The sequence below is a fragment of the Hirundo rustica genome, chromosome 6 (genome assembly GCF_015227805.2).
Source record: "Hirundo rustica isolate bHirRus1 chromosome 6, bHirRus1.pri.v3, whole genome shotgun sequence".
NCBI classification, from domain to species: domain Eukaryota; kingdom Metazoa; phylum Chordata; class Aves; order Passeriformes; family Hirundinidae; genus Hirundo; species Hirundo rustica.
In genome coordinates this window covers 45,638,761-45,651,968 of record NC_053455.1, presented here as the reverse complement: position 1 = coordinate 45,651,968, position 13,208 = coordinate 45,638,761, and the positions used below count along the sequence as shown (strand labels likewise).

The 13,208-nt window shown below is 48.4% G+C and overlaps 1 long non-coding RNA gene across 2 annotated transcripts; it reads right to left on the bottom strand.

Moving 5' to 3' along the window:
- Positions 1–4,415: 4,415 nt before the first annotated feature.
- LOC120754815 (uncharacterized) lies at positions 4,416–11,296 on the bottom strand. Of its 2 annotated transcripts, none has more exons than XR_005701578.2 (3): positions 10,791–10,893; positions 9,980–10,024; positions 4,416–9,300 (listed from the first exon to the last, which is right to left on the bottom strand). It is a non-coding gene; the product is annotated as an uncharacterized LOC120754815 (long non-coding RNA). The 2 variants fall into 2 exon arrangements; XR_005701579.1 differs by lacking the exon at positions 10,791–10,893 and adding an exon at positions 11,040–11,296 and having other exon boundaries at positions 5,472–9,300.
- Positions 11,297–13,208: the final 1,912 nt, after the last annotated feature.

Here is a 13,208-nt window from a genome sequence, read left to right as displayed (position 1 = left end):
GGCCGGGGGCTTAGAACGCCCTAAAACCGCAGAGAGATGGCGGCGGGGAGACAGGTTCAGCTGGTTTTGGAAGAAGCAGGTGTCTGCTGCCATGCTGGAGGCTTTGGAAACTTCTCACCTCCTCCCTCTGACAGCTTTTCCCATCCTAACTCTGAAAACATCCACCCAAAAGGTTCCTGCACCCTGCACGCCGGTGTCCTTCCTCCATGGCCCCCAAGCAAAGGGGATGGCTGTGATGGCATCAACATCCCAAGCTCGAGGCCTCTACTGGTGTAGGTTCTCCAGCAAGGCCTGTGCTGGTGCAACCTCAGTGCCAGACACACAGTTACCTTTATATTTCTTTGTCCAGGATGCCTTGTGAAACGTCCTGCTACTCATAGGATAACCCACCCATCAGACCCTGGATCCCGAGGTGACTGCTCCAGAACAGATCTCAGGTTTGCTGCTCCACCACAAAATGAGTGCTAATTTTAATTCATGGTCAGAAAAATCCGCATCTCATGTGGGCCTTATGACATCCTTATCTAAGTTTTATGATATCTTTAACTACTCCCTTCTCCACATGGAAGCTGCTGGGATTAGGAGGTGATGCAACACACAAGTCCATAGCTGTCACTCGGCAGCTTTAATTGGGTTTTTAAATGAAGTTTTCTGTTGTTCTGACATATTCCTCATAATTATGATCTCCTAAAATCAGATAGTACATCTGGCACTCCATAACACAGGCCATGCCCTGGAGACCTTACAGCACAGGAGGAACAAAGATGTATAAAAGAAACCAACAAAGACTCTTCTCAGGAGATACATATCTTATTTAATAGGTTGGATACTCTTCCAAGATCCCAATCGGACACAAGCTGAGCAGAGATTCATTTGCCACTAGCAAGGATGGTTGCTTTTCTTTTAAGAAAAAAATTTTGCATTTTAAATCTTTCTACCTTTAGCAGGTTGTAAAAAGATTGGAAATCTCTTTTTGCTTGTAAAATTATTACTGTGAAAAATAAATAAACAAACTCTGACTCGCATGTCCATGTGATCCCTTGATTCCTCACCCCATGAAAAGTTCTCCGCACCTTCCATCAACTGAGATGGATAAAAATGTCCAATGTATAGTTTCACACTGGTGAGCTTTTCCAGACTGGCTCTTGGACCATCTTCTCCGGCCATAGCCCTGTCTCGGCCCACCTTCAGATTTATTCTTAATGCTCTTGTGATGCTGAGGCCATGTTCAGGGACTGACCAGGACCAGTGACTGAGCTGATTTTCACAAACCAGTGGTTTGTACCCACTGGTTCCTTGCTGGGTACTCTACAAGCGTATCTTGGAGTTTTGAAAAGTCATGTCCTCACTGTACGCTGAGCAGCCAGGCTGCTTTAGGGAGGAGAGCAATGCTGTCTCAGCGTCCGGAGCTGTTGAATCATAACCAAGCAGGTCCTTTGGTCTCTCCAGCAGCAGATGAGATAGTAATCCTATCTGAGTTTCCCCAAAGAAGATGATGCTGTCTCACTGCTGTGCTCAGGAGGACAAGAAGTGTCCTGATTCTGAGGCTTCCTAAGATACAGACTATGATTGCACAAAACCCTCCTCCTGAGCACAAACGTACTGTGCGTGAGCAGCAGGTCACCAGCTATATCCTCTCTTAGCAGAGCACATCTTCTCTGGGACAGCCACCCAAGCCCGGCAGGGTAAGTCTGTGCTACAGCCCACGGTCAGTGTGGGGCATGAGGGGAGAACGGGTATTTGAGGCACCAGAATCTGCAGAGCTGTTGGGTTTTGGCTTTTGGCACAAACCCAGAACCCTCTGAGCTGTGGTTGGGAAGGAGAAGTAGAGGAAAGTTTCTTTTTCAGGCCCATTTCTAAAAAGAAAGAGTGGGAATCCAGATTTTCAGAGGTGCCCTACATCCCCTGCTCCCCCACAAGAGCTGCATGTGGTCAGCATCAAGGCTGTCAAACCTTTCTGCCTGCTTTCCTCTCTTTCTCCCCTTGACATGGACTCCTTGGGAATGCACCTCCAGGTCCTGTAAGCCTCAGGAAATTTGTCAGTCACTATCCTTTCCTGACACAGCTACAACATTTCATGTGCCTCTGAGAAATTACCCAGTGCATCCCTTGCCTGGCGGAGCACACAGAAGGGCACGTTTTCCACAGAGGATGAGCTTCCCTCTCAAATAAAGACTATTGCCCCCAAATCCCAGCATTTCCAGGAAAGCCCTGGCAGCAGGAAAGAAAAGTGGCCAGTACCATACAGCATGTTGACTTTCTCATCCAGCCCACACCCTCTACATCAAAAGCTGTAATCCAAAGCTAGAAGTGAGGACCTCTCTCTCTCTCTCAACAACATGTATAAATAATATATATAATTACATCTATAAAAATATTTATATTTACACACACACACACAAGAGTACTGCCTTCTGTTGCCCAGCACAATTGTAGCAGTGTTACAAAGCGCCCATTGACCCTTCCAGTACTCTTAGGGCTTTTGGAAAGTTCGGAGGGTATTAAGTTTTTCCAGGTTTCTTTGGAAGATTTTGAACTCAGCATATATTTTCTGGCAAGGGTTTTATTTTGTGACCATACACCGTTTTGGTGAAAGAAAGAAGATGCTGCCTCAAGTGCAATAAAAGGGCTTCTCTGGAAGAATTTTTTCCTCTGTTTCTAGGACAACAAGAGACATGAGAAAGAAAAGATCCTGCAGCATCACAGGAAAGCCAAATCGGGGCTTGGCACTGCAGAGCCCTGCAGCTGACTGCCAGGGGACTACAGACTACCCCCTCATTTCCACCCACAACCCTGCTTGGGCTAGGGCTTGCAGGAAGGACAGACCTTGGTCTGGTGGGCAGATGAGCTGCTCTCCTGCAAGGGCAGGCCTTCTGGCCTCTGAAGTGTGATGTATTTCCTGTTCTCCTGCTTTATTCAAGGGACTATTCCTTCCACTTCTGCAGCAAGCCTGGAAAAGTTGCTGAGCACTTGTCTTCTGTGGCTGCAAGGAATGGGGATGCTCACCAGCAGCCTGCAGGATTGCAGTCCAAATCAGTAAACCTTTTGGCTACACCTTTGGTCTGGTGTCTTTGGGTTGCCCTGTGTAGGCACACAGCCCTTTCCCAAAGGCATTGATGGCCACTGCGAGGTCTGCATCCGCCTCTCTGCTTCCCACACCTCTGGTGGTGGGGGCTGTGAAGGGAGACCTGCAGAGGGTCTCGTGAAAAGGGGTGCCCAGCACACTCATGGTACAAGATGAAGATAAAACCCGTGACAGAGTCAGAGCAAAAAATTCCAGGTCTCTACATCCTCCAGAAATCTGCATTGCCCGGTCTTTGCTAGAATGGCTCTTGCAGAAGGTCCAAACAAGCAAAATCTACTTTCAAAGCAGAAGTGAATAACTCAAAATGAGAAAGAGGGCTCTCACATCTCCCCCTTGAAGTAAAAAGTAGGGAGGGGAAAGTGATTTATTTGGGTTGGATTTTAGTTGCGTTCCCATTCAGCAGCCCCCGAGGGAGAGCATGGCTGGATCATTACAACTTCATTGCCATTCCCCACTTCAAACAGCAAGTTAGCTGTGTGACACTGGGAGCCGGGGAGGAAAGAACGGCTGGAACAATGGTGGATGGAAGTGAGAGAGAGAAAATGGATGGGAGAAACAGAAAGGGGGAAAGACAACAGTATCATGAGAACAAGAGATGCCCAGGGCAGATCCCCGCAAGGTTTTGTTTCCAGTCCAGGTGCTGGGCAGAAGACCTGCTTTTCGCCTAGGAAATAGCCTCATTAATTATGGCTGTTGAGTATGGGAATGCAACAGCTCACTGCCATTCTGCTGCTCGGCTAGCCTGTGACCTGAGCCTTTCGGGTTTCCCAAGCATTTAGCAGTGTGGTCATGCTAATTTAGTTCGGTTTTTCAAAGGCTTGTGGGGAAAAATCCTCTTCTTCCCAGAGGCATTGAAAGTTTTGACCTCCTGACCCTCCCTTTTACTAGGAGGTTCAAAAGCAGCATTGCAGCTGTTAAAGTTTTTCTTCATGCCTCAATGATTCTCTGATGGGGGACCAAGCTGGTGTTTATCTAGGCTTGACCTCTCTTCTTTGAGCCCGGAGATGTCTCTTTCGTTCAGTGCTGCAGGCAGGGCGATGCTGGAAACCTCCCTGCCTTGCCATTCACTCCCTCCCTGCATGCAAACCCACCAGTAGCCATCACTAATCCATCCCCCATCAGGAGCTGGGGTTCCCGGCACTGATCCCATTTGTCCATCACACTGCAGATTCATTTACATTTAATCCACCATGACTTGTCTATGAAACACGACCCTCCTCCTGCTCTGATGCTGGAACCCATTTGGCTTCCAAAAGTCAACTGCTGGTTTCAGGGGAAGAAAAAAATTCCCCTTCCCAACAGGCTGGCCTGGCATGGACCTTTGGCATCTCGTCCTCCCCTCCACTGCCAAGGCTCATTATTTGCAGGGGATATCCTCCCCTCAGTTTACATCTTAGTCACCATATCCAGGGTGACAGCCTCCCTGTTCCCCAAGGGCCAAGATCCATCAAGGCACTTGAGCACAGGTTCAACGTCAAGCATCTTGTTTCAGGATGTCACTCACATGTCACGTCCCTTCGCTGAGACATTGGAGTGAGGTGATTTGTAACTGTTGTATCCTGGATATCTACTCGCAGCAGCCCGATTTTCAAACCAGGGCAGGGGCAGTGCCTCCTGCTCAGCACAGGTCTCACCAGCTCATCTCAGTGCTGATGCATTAGGTTAGGATGCAAAGTGAGGGGAGAGAAGGCGGGAGAGAAAACGTCTCTGAACTCCTCGTCCCTAGAGCTGTGGGATTAACCACATCCACACCGAGAGATTAGGGTCATTAACGCAGTCATTAAAAAAAGGGAGAGTCCTACTGTGAATAATGGCAGGTGCTTCACACACTGGCAGGTGTCTGGTCCCTGTGGTGGAGGCTTGAAGGGGATGAGATAGTGATGAGTGTGAGACCTCTCCGAGGCAGGAGCAACACCCACCCCTTTTACACCTCTCCTGCCATCCTAAAATGGCAAGCACAGGAACGTGCATGGATGAAGGACTGAACTACCCTGGATCACGTCCCCATTGCCCACGTGTCAGAGCACTCTGCAGAAAGGTGCTTCTGGTCAAAGCTGGGATAGGGGCCTGCGCTCTGTGCTCCTGACCCCAGCTCAGTTATTATCTCTTTAGGTGAGCTCAGCTTCTCAAGCTGCAAAATTGGGATAATGTGTACTTTGCTTCCAGGGGTGTGGAGGAATAATTAATTAATGTTTATGAAATGCTTTCAGATCCCTGAACAAGAGCGGTGAGATAAGCAGCAAGGGTTCATGAGGTAGGTGGGAAGCATTATGATGAATTATTGCATTCAAAGGTAAATTACTGTTATTGATGCCTAATAAGCAGACACAGCCATTAGCCTCTGACAATCTGATCTCTAACTCTGTTAGCTCCTTTTCTCCTCCTTCTTCCCAACAAAAATGTGGTTCCATCTTTGCTACTCACACCCAGTTGAAGCTGACTATGATAACCTGATAAATCATGCGAGGCTGACCCTGGTGCTTGTGGACGAGACCTGCAGCAGGACAGCTCGCACCACTGCCAAGAGCTTCTCACCTCCGATAAGCATCTGCAGGAGGCAGACCACTCTTCCTCTGCAGTGGGGAGCATCCCCAGGCACAGTCTCCCCTCCAGTTTCAAGCAGCAAACTTGCTGTGGGAGCTCCAAAGCTTGTGGAGGTGAGAGTGCCTCGATGTGACCCCGCCACTCACAGTTACCACCCCTCAGGTGAGCTGGGAAACGTCCTTGTGCGTGCTTCTAGCCCAGCCTTTGCTTAGAAAGGCTTAAATCCCAGCAAAGGCCTTGCACTGCTGATGGGTAGGAGGGCATGGGGGGCAGCGACACAGTGAGCAGGCACACGGGAGCTTGGAACTGCTCTAAGCTGAGCTGAAAACAGTCCTCAGGCAGTCTGGCCATCTTTGATTGGAAACCAAAGCAAACCTGACCTGTTTTAAAGCAGTGTGAGTAATGTGAACCCCGGGCTGGTGGGAGCAGGTTTTTCTGGTTCTTGCTCCAGCTTTTCCCCCTCCTTCCCTGCCTGGGCTCCCAGTTTTGAGCTGGAAGGGCACCTGAGTCTGGCACAGCTTCCACCCTTTAGGACACCTTTTCCTGCTCTCGACCTGTGCCATTCCCATTGGCCCCTAATTGCTTTTCCAACCCCATGCCTCAGAAGCCACCTGCCAGGTTGTGCTCTCAGAACTGCCCCCATTACACAGCCAGCCCCACATCTTCAGCCTCACAGCCCTCTCACACCACCAGCACTGGAGGTTCTCTCCCACACCTCACTCTGCTGGTGCCAGGTGTCAGAGCAGAGCACAGTCTTGCAACCGCTCTGGGCCTCGCTGGTACCCAGGTGGGGACCTTGGGCAGGAATAAGGAGAGTCCCAAGCCTGGACTGCTTTTGGTGCTGACTTGGACATCCAAGGCCACCTCTTGTAAAGTAAGCTTGTAAAGTACAAGCAAGCTTTCTAGTTTCCAATTGTCCTTTTTATACTCAAAACCTTTCCTGTTAATTATTTTTCACTACCAGGAAGACTAAGGTTATGTATGAAGACCTCAGATCAGCAAGATAATTAATCCTGGGCTGGAACCCAACACCGAAGATTTAAACCCCTGCAGAATTTAAGCCTGAGTTTCAGTCCTGTTGAGTCAAAAGTCTTTGGAGAACAGGATAGAAGGCCTAAAATCATTCTGGTTCCTCTGTGCCTCCCTGGAAATCCCAGTCTGGTGGGAAAGCAGTGTCTCTTTTAAAAAAGTACAACGAAGATAACAATAGTTATCCTTAGTTGAGCAAGTCGTAACTGGGTCCTATGTGCACCTGAAACACATAAAAAATACCTAAACAAAGAAGAACAGAGATTTTTTTGTTTTTGTTTTCCTCTTTGACAAACTTTTGCAGTCTTTATTTTAATTTTAAAGATAAATTCCTATCATCTTCAAGGGACTGATTTCTTATTAGCTATCGATTTTACATGAAGGTGTGATTTGTCAGGATATTTATCTGCTCTCCACGTCCAGAGTACTCGAATAGGATAGGTAAATGTCAACTGGAATTCATTTGGGGAGATAAATAGAAAATAGATTTCATAACCTTCTCTCCTAAGAATAAATAGTGCCCAATACCCTACAAAGCATCACTTAACCCAGGTTTTCCTAGTCACTACATAAATCGTGCAAAGTTGTTTGCAATTTGTATGTTAGTGGCATGCCTGAAACAGAAATATCATCCAACAGATGCACATTCAGCATGCATCTTCCTTTCTATTGGAAAGTCAGTAAACTGGCTTTTGCTTCCATAATGCTGAGCTCCTGGCAATTTTTGAGCACAGCCGCACTCAGCACACGGCAGGCAGCTCTAATAACAGGTGACCTAAGCAAAAAGGAGGATTTAGACTGCCCTTGCTCACCGAGATTTTCCACCTCTTAATAGTCAATATTTGCCTTCAGGCTGTGGGTTACTTAAAGAAGTGAGGCTCTGCAAAGCGCTGCTCATCTCCTGCAGTGTGTGATTCAGCCGAGCCCAAAGCACACACAGCAGCCCCGAGGGGGACATGCCACCGCACATGGAGGCCCCCCCCAAACAGCACTCTGGGGAGTCCTGTTGTCCACCCAAGCACCCCCCTTTTCCCCTCAGGCATGGGAAAGAGGCCTGGCTGCCATTCAGAGTGGGAAACAACTGAAAAGGCAGAAACCTTAGACAGGATGAAGCCTGGACTGTGTGGCCCTCAACAAGTGAGAGTTTTAGAAAACACCACCTCTGTGAAACCAGAGAGAGAAAACAATACGGAGCCTGGCATGGGCAATGAAATATGTATGTACCTAGGACCTCATCCAGCCCTCTCCCGACACTGTACCTCTCAACTTTGCATTCAAGGGGCACTGGATCTCATCCAAAAACGATGCAGGGGAACAAATGTAGCCCTGGCAACCCCACGCAGGGCAGGGAGGAACAAAGAGGACCCCTGGGTTGGATTTGTCTCTATTTTTAATCCTTATCTTTACCCATCACCCCCATGCATGGAAAGAGGCTTCTCAGCTGTATAGATTTGCATTGCTATGGGAGTTGGAAGTGATAAAACATTTGGCCTGCCTATTCAGAAGCAATTAGTGATTCAAAGCAGCCTGAGACATCTTAAAGGGGCCTGGTTTTCCAAGAGACAGGTGCTCTGAGCTGACTTCAGGGGAAAACAAAACTTTTTTTAGAAAAAAGAAGTCACTGGTTGCTTGAAAATGCAATTCCTTCAAGACTTAGTGATGAAAAATAAATACTGCACAGAAAAGTCCAGATTAGGCTGGTAAAATCTGGGAGGAGGTGGGGGAATAGGCCTGATTTACAGTGCTGGTAGAAGAGATGTTTATCTATCTACTGAACACATATAATTTATATTTTTATGTTACAGGTTTCCCCTCCACCACCATGACTAATGCAGGCAGGGCCGTCTCCCACTAAGGCTGCCATCCCAGCGCCAGCACCAAGACAGAATTTCTCACCCACATCTCCTACCAAGAGAGGAGGTATTTTTTTGAGCATTGCTGCCCTTAGACCTTTAAATCTACCTCGGCCAAAGGGCAGTTTACCGGCCTTTAACCTGACTGCAGCGACCAGCACATCCTGTTGCAGGGCAAACTGAGGAAAAGAATGAGACCTGCACCACAGCCCATGCTGTTACAGACTCTGCCCTGGAAAGGCAGCCTGGGGATGACCAGCTCTCAAGATCCCTGGGAAAAGCCAGGAAGACCCGTGCTAAGGGCAAGATTGCCCATGCAGAGACATCAGGGCAGGCCGAGTTGGTGTACAAATGTCCAATGCAGAGAAGAAAGCATCCACCCTCCCCCTGAAGGAGTTGTCCTGTGGTATCCTCCCCATGCAGCTCCTTTTCTCCCTTTGTCACCAGGAGACAGGATTTCCTGCAAACAGGCAACTGAGAGCAAACTGGGGCTTTTGCTTTGTGCTCTGGAGGCTCCAGCTTCTCTCTATCCCCATGCTATCAAGTTGTGCTGACACAACCACTGAATTGCTGGGCTCAGGAGAAAAGGGGGAGGAGGAAGCGATCGCTAACTTCCATCCGGAGGCGTCTTCTCCTCCCCGCTGTACTGTGCGCAGCACCTGGACTCCCTGCAAAAGCATCCCAGTCAGCCAAAGTCGTTTCCACTACACGTGCCACGTTGCCCGGGGGCTGCTGCTGGGGCTTTGCCAGGCAGAGAACAGCACAGGAAGACTGCAGGAAAGGATCGGGCTGAGGTAAAAAAAAAAAAATAATAATAAAAAAATTCTTCCAGAGAGCACCTGAAAGCTAACAGGGGAGAGGGCCACAGTTAGCAGGGGATGCATTTCAAACTGCTTTTTAATCTGAGAGCAGATATATCCATCACAATCTCTAACATCTGCCTGGCAAGCTGGATGGGTGGGGGCAGTGATCTCCCAGGCTGTTACATGCAGACTAAGGGAGAAACCAGGCAGCAGACACTTCAGCAGCCCTCAGGGGCTTCCAAGGCAAAGCACCGCTTGTAAGCAGGTGCTGCTCGGCCCCAGCAAGCGATGGGGAACACCCAGGTGGTGCAGATATGTCCCATTTCCCAGAGTACTGCGGGAATCAAATGCTCATTGGGGGAAAAAAATCCCCTCCATTACATGCAGCTCTGCAGGGCTCAAAGAGCGTCTGGGCTGCTCAGCTCCAGGGCTGGCTTAGTGTGGCACAACACAGGTCTCCAGCTGAGATCAGGGCCTGCAGCATGCACTTGAACATGTATGGGGACATCTCCTACCCCAGCTGCTTTCAGGCTGGAGAATAGTAATGAGAGGAAAGACAAGAAATACTTCTTCTTATTCCCCAAACATGAAACAAAACTCCCAGATTTAGCTTAAATGCAAAATAAACAGCATGCAGATATCAACCTGTGTCTTCAGGCACTTACATGTCCTCATGCAACTGATCCTCACTGGATTGATTTTTGTCCAAGCTGCAAAGCGTCAAAGGCAGAGGGGTGAATTGCAATCGCTTTCCCTGGTCCCAGGCTGCTAAATCTGCTGCTAAATCATGAAGAAATCACTTGGCCAAAACAAGGGGCCAGACCTGCAAACCTATTCCAGGTGCTCTTCAGAGTGTGCTACACTTGCAAGAATAACCTAGATTTAGGACAAGGTCACAAGCACAAGTGAAATGCAAAAAGCAGCTGTAAGGAGGGAACCACAGGTGTTGTGGAAGAGGCTCAAGGCACCTGACTGGGGCTAAGCTTGGAAGGTCTATCAGCCCTCATGGCATCTGCTGTTTCTTGTCTCCTCAACAGTAGCTGTTTGTGTGGATATCTCACTTCTCTTAGCACATACACATGTACCATCAGGTTTGAACTCCCACGGCCGCAAAGACATGTTAGAGATGTGACCCCAAAATGCTGGAAAGGTTCAGAAAGCAAAGCACACTCACAATTTACTTATTCAATCTTAAGCCTTGGGGCTGTGCTGCTTTTTGAGCTGGCAAAGTGATATGGGACAAAGAGACTACAAAAATGCCAGAAGTTTTCCCCCTGAATCAGGTGTCAGAGAGGATTAACAGGGTCTAATGGCAGCCACAGGAAGGACTTTCCTAGATCTCACAGGACCCTCAAGGCCATATAGCAACCACCTGGAAAAACGCACCAGACAAGAAAGAGGAGGTACAGCAGGACCAGTAGGTCCGGAGGTGGTGCAGAAGGCCATCTCCAACCCACTGCTGGTACCACCACTTACCCCCTTCCTCCCAAAGGAAATTTCCACCCACGCTGGTTCACCTGTGTGACAAGTTTTTCCTCCCCTACCTCTGCTCAGGTGTGACTATATCAGCTGTTTTTCAGCCAAGAGGATGCTTCACACCAAATGGACAGGAGACAAGCCTTGTAATTAGGTCATGGGTGCCACCCACCAGTTAACCCCTCCTCCTTCCTCATTTAGCCTGGGAAACGTATAGCTGGGTTTGTTTATATTGCCCATACAACTTACCATTTGTGCATTCTGCTTTCTGTCTTCAAAGCACTTCAGCAGGTGTTTTGCAAGCTTCTTCCCAACTCTCATGTGACAAAGGATTTGGACAGGGGATCAGGGAAAAGGAAAGCTAAATAATTTGCCCCAGGGCAAAAAGAGCTGGCAGTAGATCCAGGATCAACACTCAGCAGTTCCTGCCTCTGAATCTTATGCTCTGATCTTTGCTGGTACCTCACTACCTTCAGGTTCAAAATGTATTGTGAAGCCTGGTGCTCATCTTGGTACCAGAGAGCAGATTTTAAGGGATTTCCTTTAGGTCACACCCACTGGACTGAGTGGTCTTGCACCAGCAATTAAACAACGTAATTTCAAACATCTGGCAGTGGCTTGTCATGATCAGTACATGTTTCCCTTAAGAGTACCACATGTAAGAGGAGGGAAAGGATTCCTCCATTCATCCAAACTGTCTTTTGGACTGGTTAAAGCAGGCAGTGTTGAACTGATAGCCTGCACTCCCCTCTTTATTGTGCCTGCACTACTCTTGGTGCAGAGAGTATGACTGGATGAAGGACTGTCCAGCTCTAGAAAATCCCTAGGGGAGAAAATGTTTGATTTTTTTCCTGCCAGACCAATGCCTCTGCAACAAGCAGTTGGAGAAATGCTCGTGCCAACGAAGAAGGTGGAGCAGCGAGTGCTTGGATCAGTCTGTGGAATGAGAACAGCTTAAACTCCTTTCCCCATTACTAGCCATAAGACTAGAGTAGCTCCAGGCATGCCAATGAAGCTTCAGCAATTTCAACCAGCACTACCATTTCTATCAGCCTGTACCTGGAAATACCTGGTCCAATTGCCCAAAATTCTTAATATATTGATAACCCTGCCACAGCTTTATTGTCAGTCACTTCTGACTTGCTATGCCCCTTAAATCATTGCTGGACCAAGAGCAGCCCCTCTCCTGGCAGGTTCTGGGTCCACAAAATACTTATTTTCTCCCCATCAGTGGAACAATCTGGTACTGGAGTTTGTTTTGCTGCAATCTTTCTCTCTTGCTACAGGGGGAGAGGAAAGCTCATTAACAGAGAGAAGAGACACGCTCCCCATCTTTGTCTTTTAATCATGAGGCAAAATGAAAAGTTTCTAGCAGATGAAGAACCACCTAACCAGGGCTTTCTTGGTCCCAGACCCACCAAGGAGCACCTCGCTGGGGTGAGAACACCACTCTCAGCCCCTTTGCTCTATCAGTCCCTTTGCCCCTACCTAAACCTGCCATTTGCTCTCCTCCTGTCATTGTGTGTCAAGGCTCTGCCCCTTGCTTTGCTTCAACCCTCCCAGATCTAAAACAGACGTGAGGCATACAGCATCTTTCCCAAAGCCCTCCAGGACCTGCTGATGAAGACTCAAGAAGCATTAGAGGACTCTAGCGTCACCATTGCTTTGGGGATTATTGCTCTCTGGGGTAGGAGAGGGCGGCAATTACAGGGATCAAGTCTCCAGCCCTCTGCTTCATGAGCAGGGAGGGCAAAGCAATTTTGGCTTCTCCACTGCCAGGTATGCAGGGCAAACAAACACAAAGTGCCAAGGCTGGAGACCGCAGGCGTTGGGGAGCCTGGAGCAGCACTGGAGAGAGCATCAAACACTGGGGCCAGGTGAGGACTACCAAATCCACATACAGGCAGGCTGAGTAATGTCTTGAGGAGCCCAAACACACATGGAAATGGCTGGGACTTGAGAAATCTTGCCCAAGGGCCAATGGGGCTGTGGCGAGTGACCGCACCAACGTATGTAGATCCCACATCCATTAAAAGTAAAATTACTGTCTCTCTTTAATAACATTATTAATGGTGTCTGCTGTCCTAGGAACCAGGATTGCCCAGACCTCCCATCTGTGGAGGAAAGCTGAGCCTATGCTGAAGTCTTCTGGTGAGTGAGCTTGAGCTTTGCCAGGGTTCCTCTGTTACCAGGCCTCTCTGGTGTTTAGCTGAGGTTTGGTCTACGCCAGGCCTTCCCAGGGTCAGTCAGTGAGTATGTCCATCTTTCCTTCCCTCAAAACCCATTTTTACAACACTTGTAGGTGTCCTCTACCAAAGCATCTCTACTTTTCAACAGTGTTTAAATGATATAAAGTGAAGGAAGGGGCACAGACTTGACAGGCACACGAGTCCTACGACGACTGTTTTTTCTTTAAGA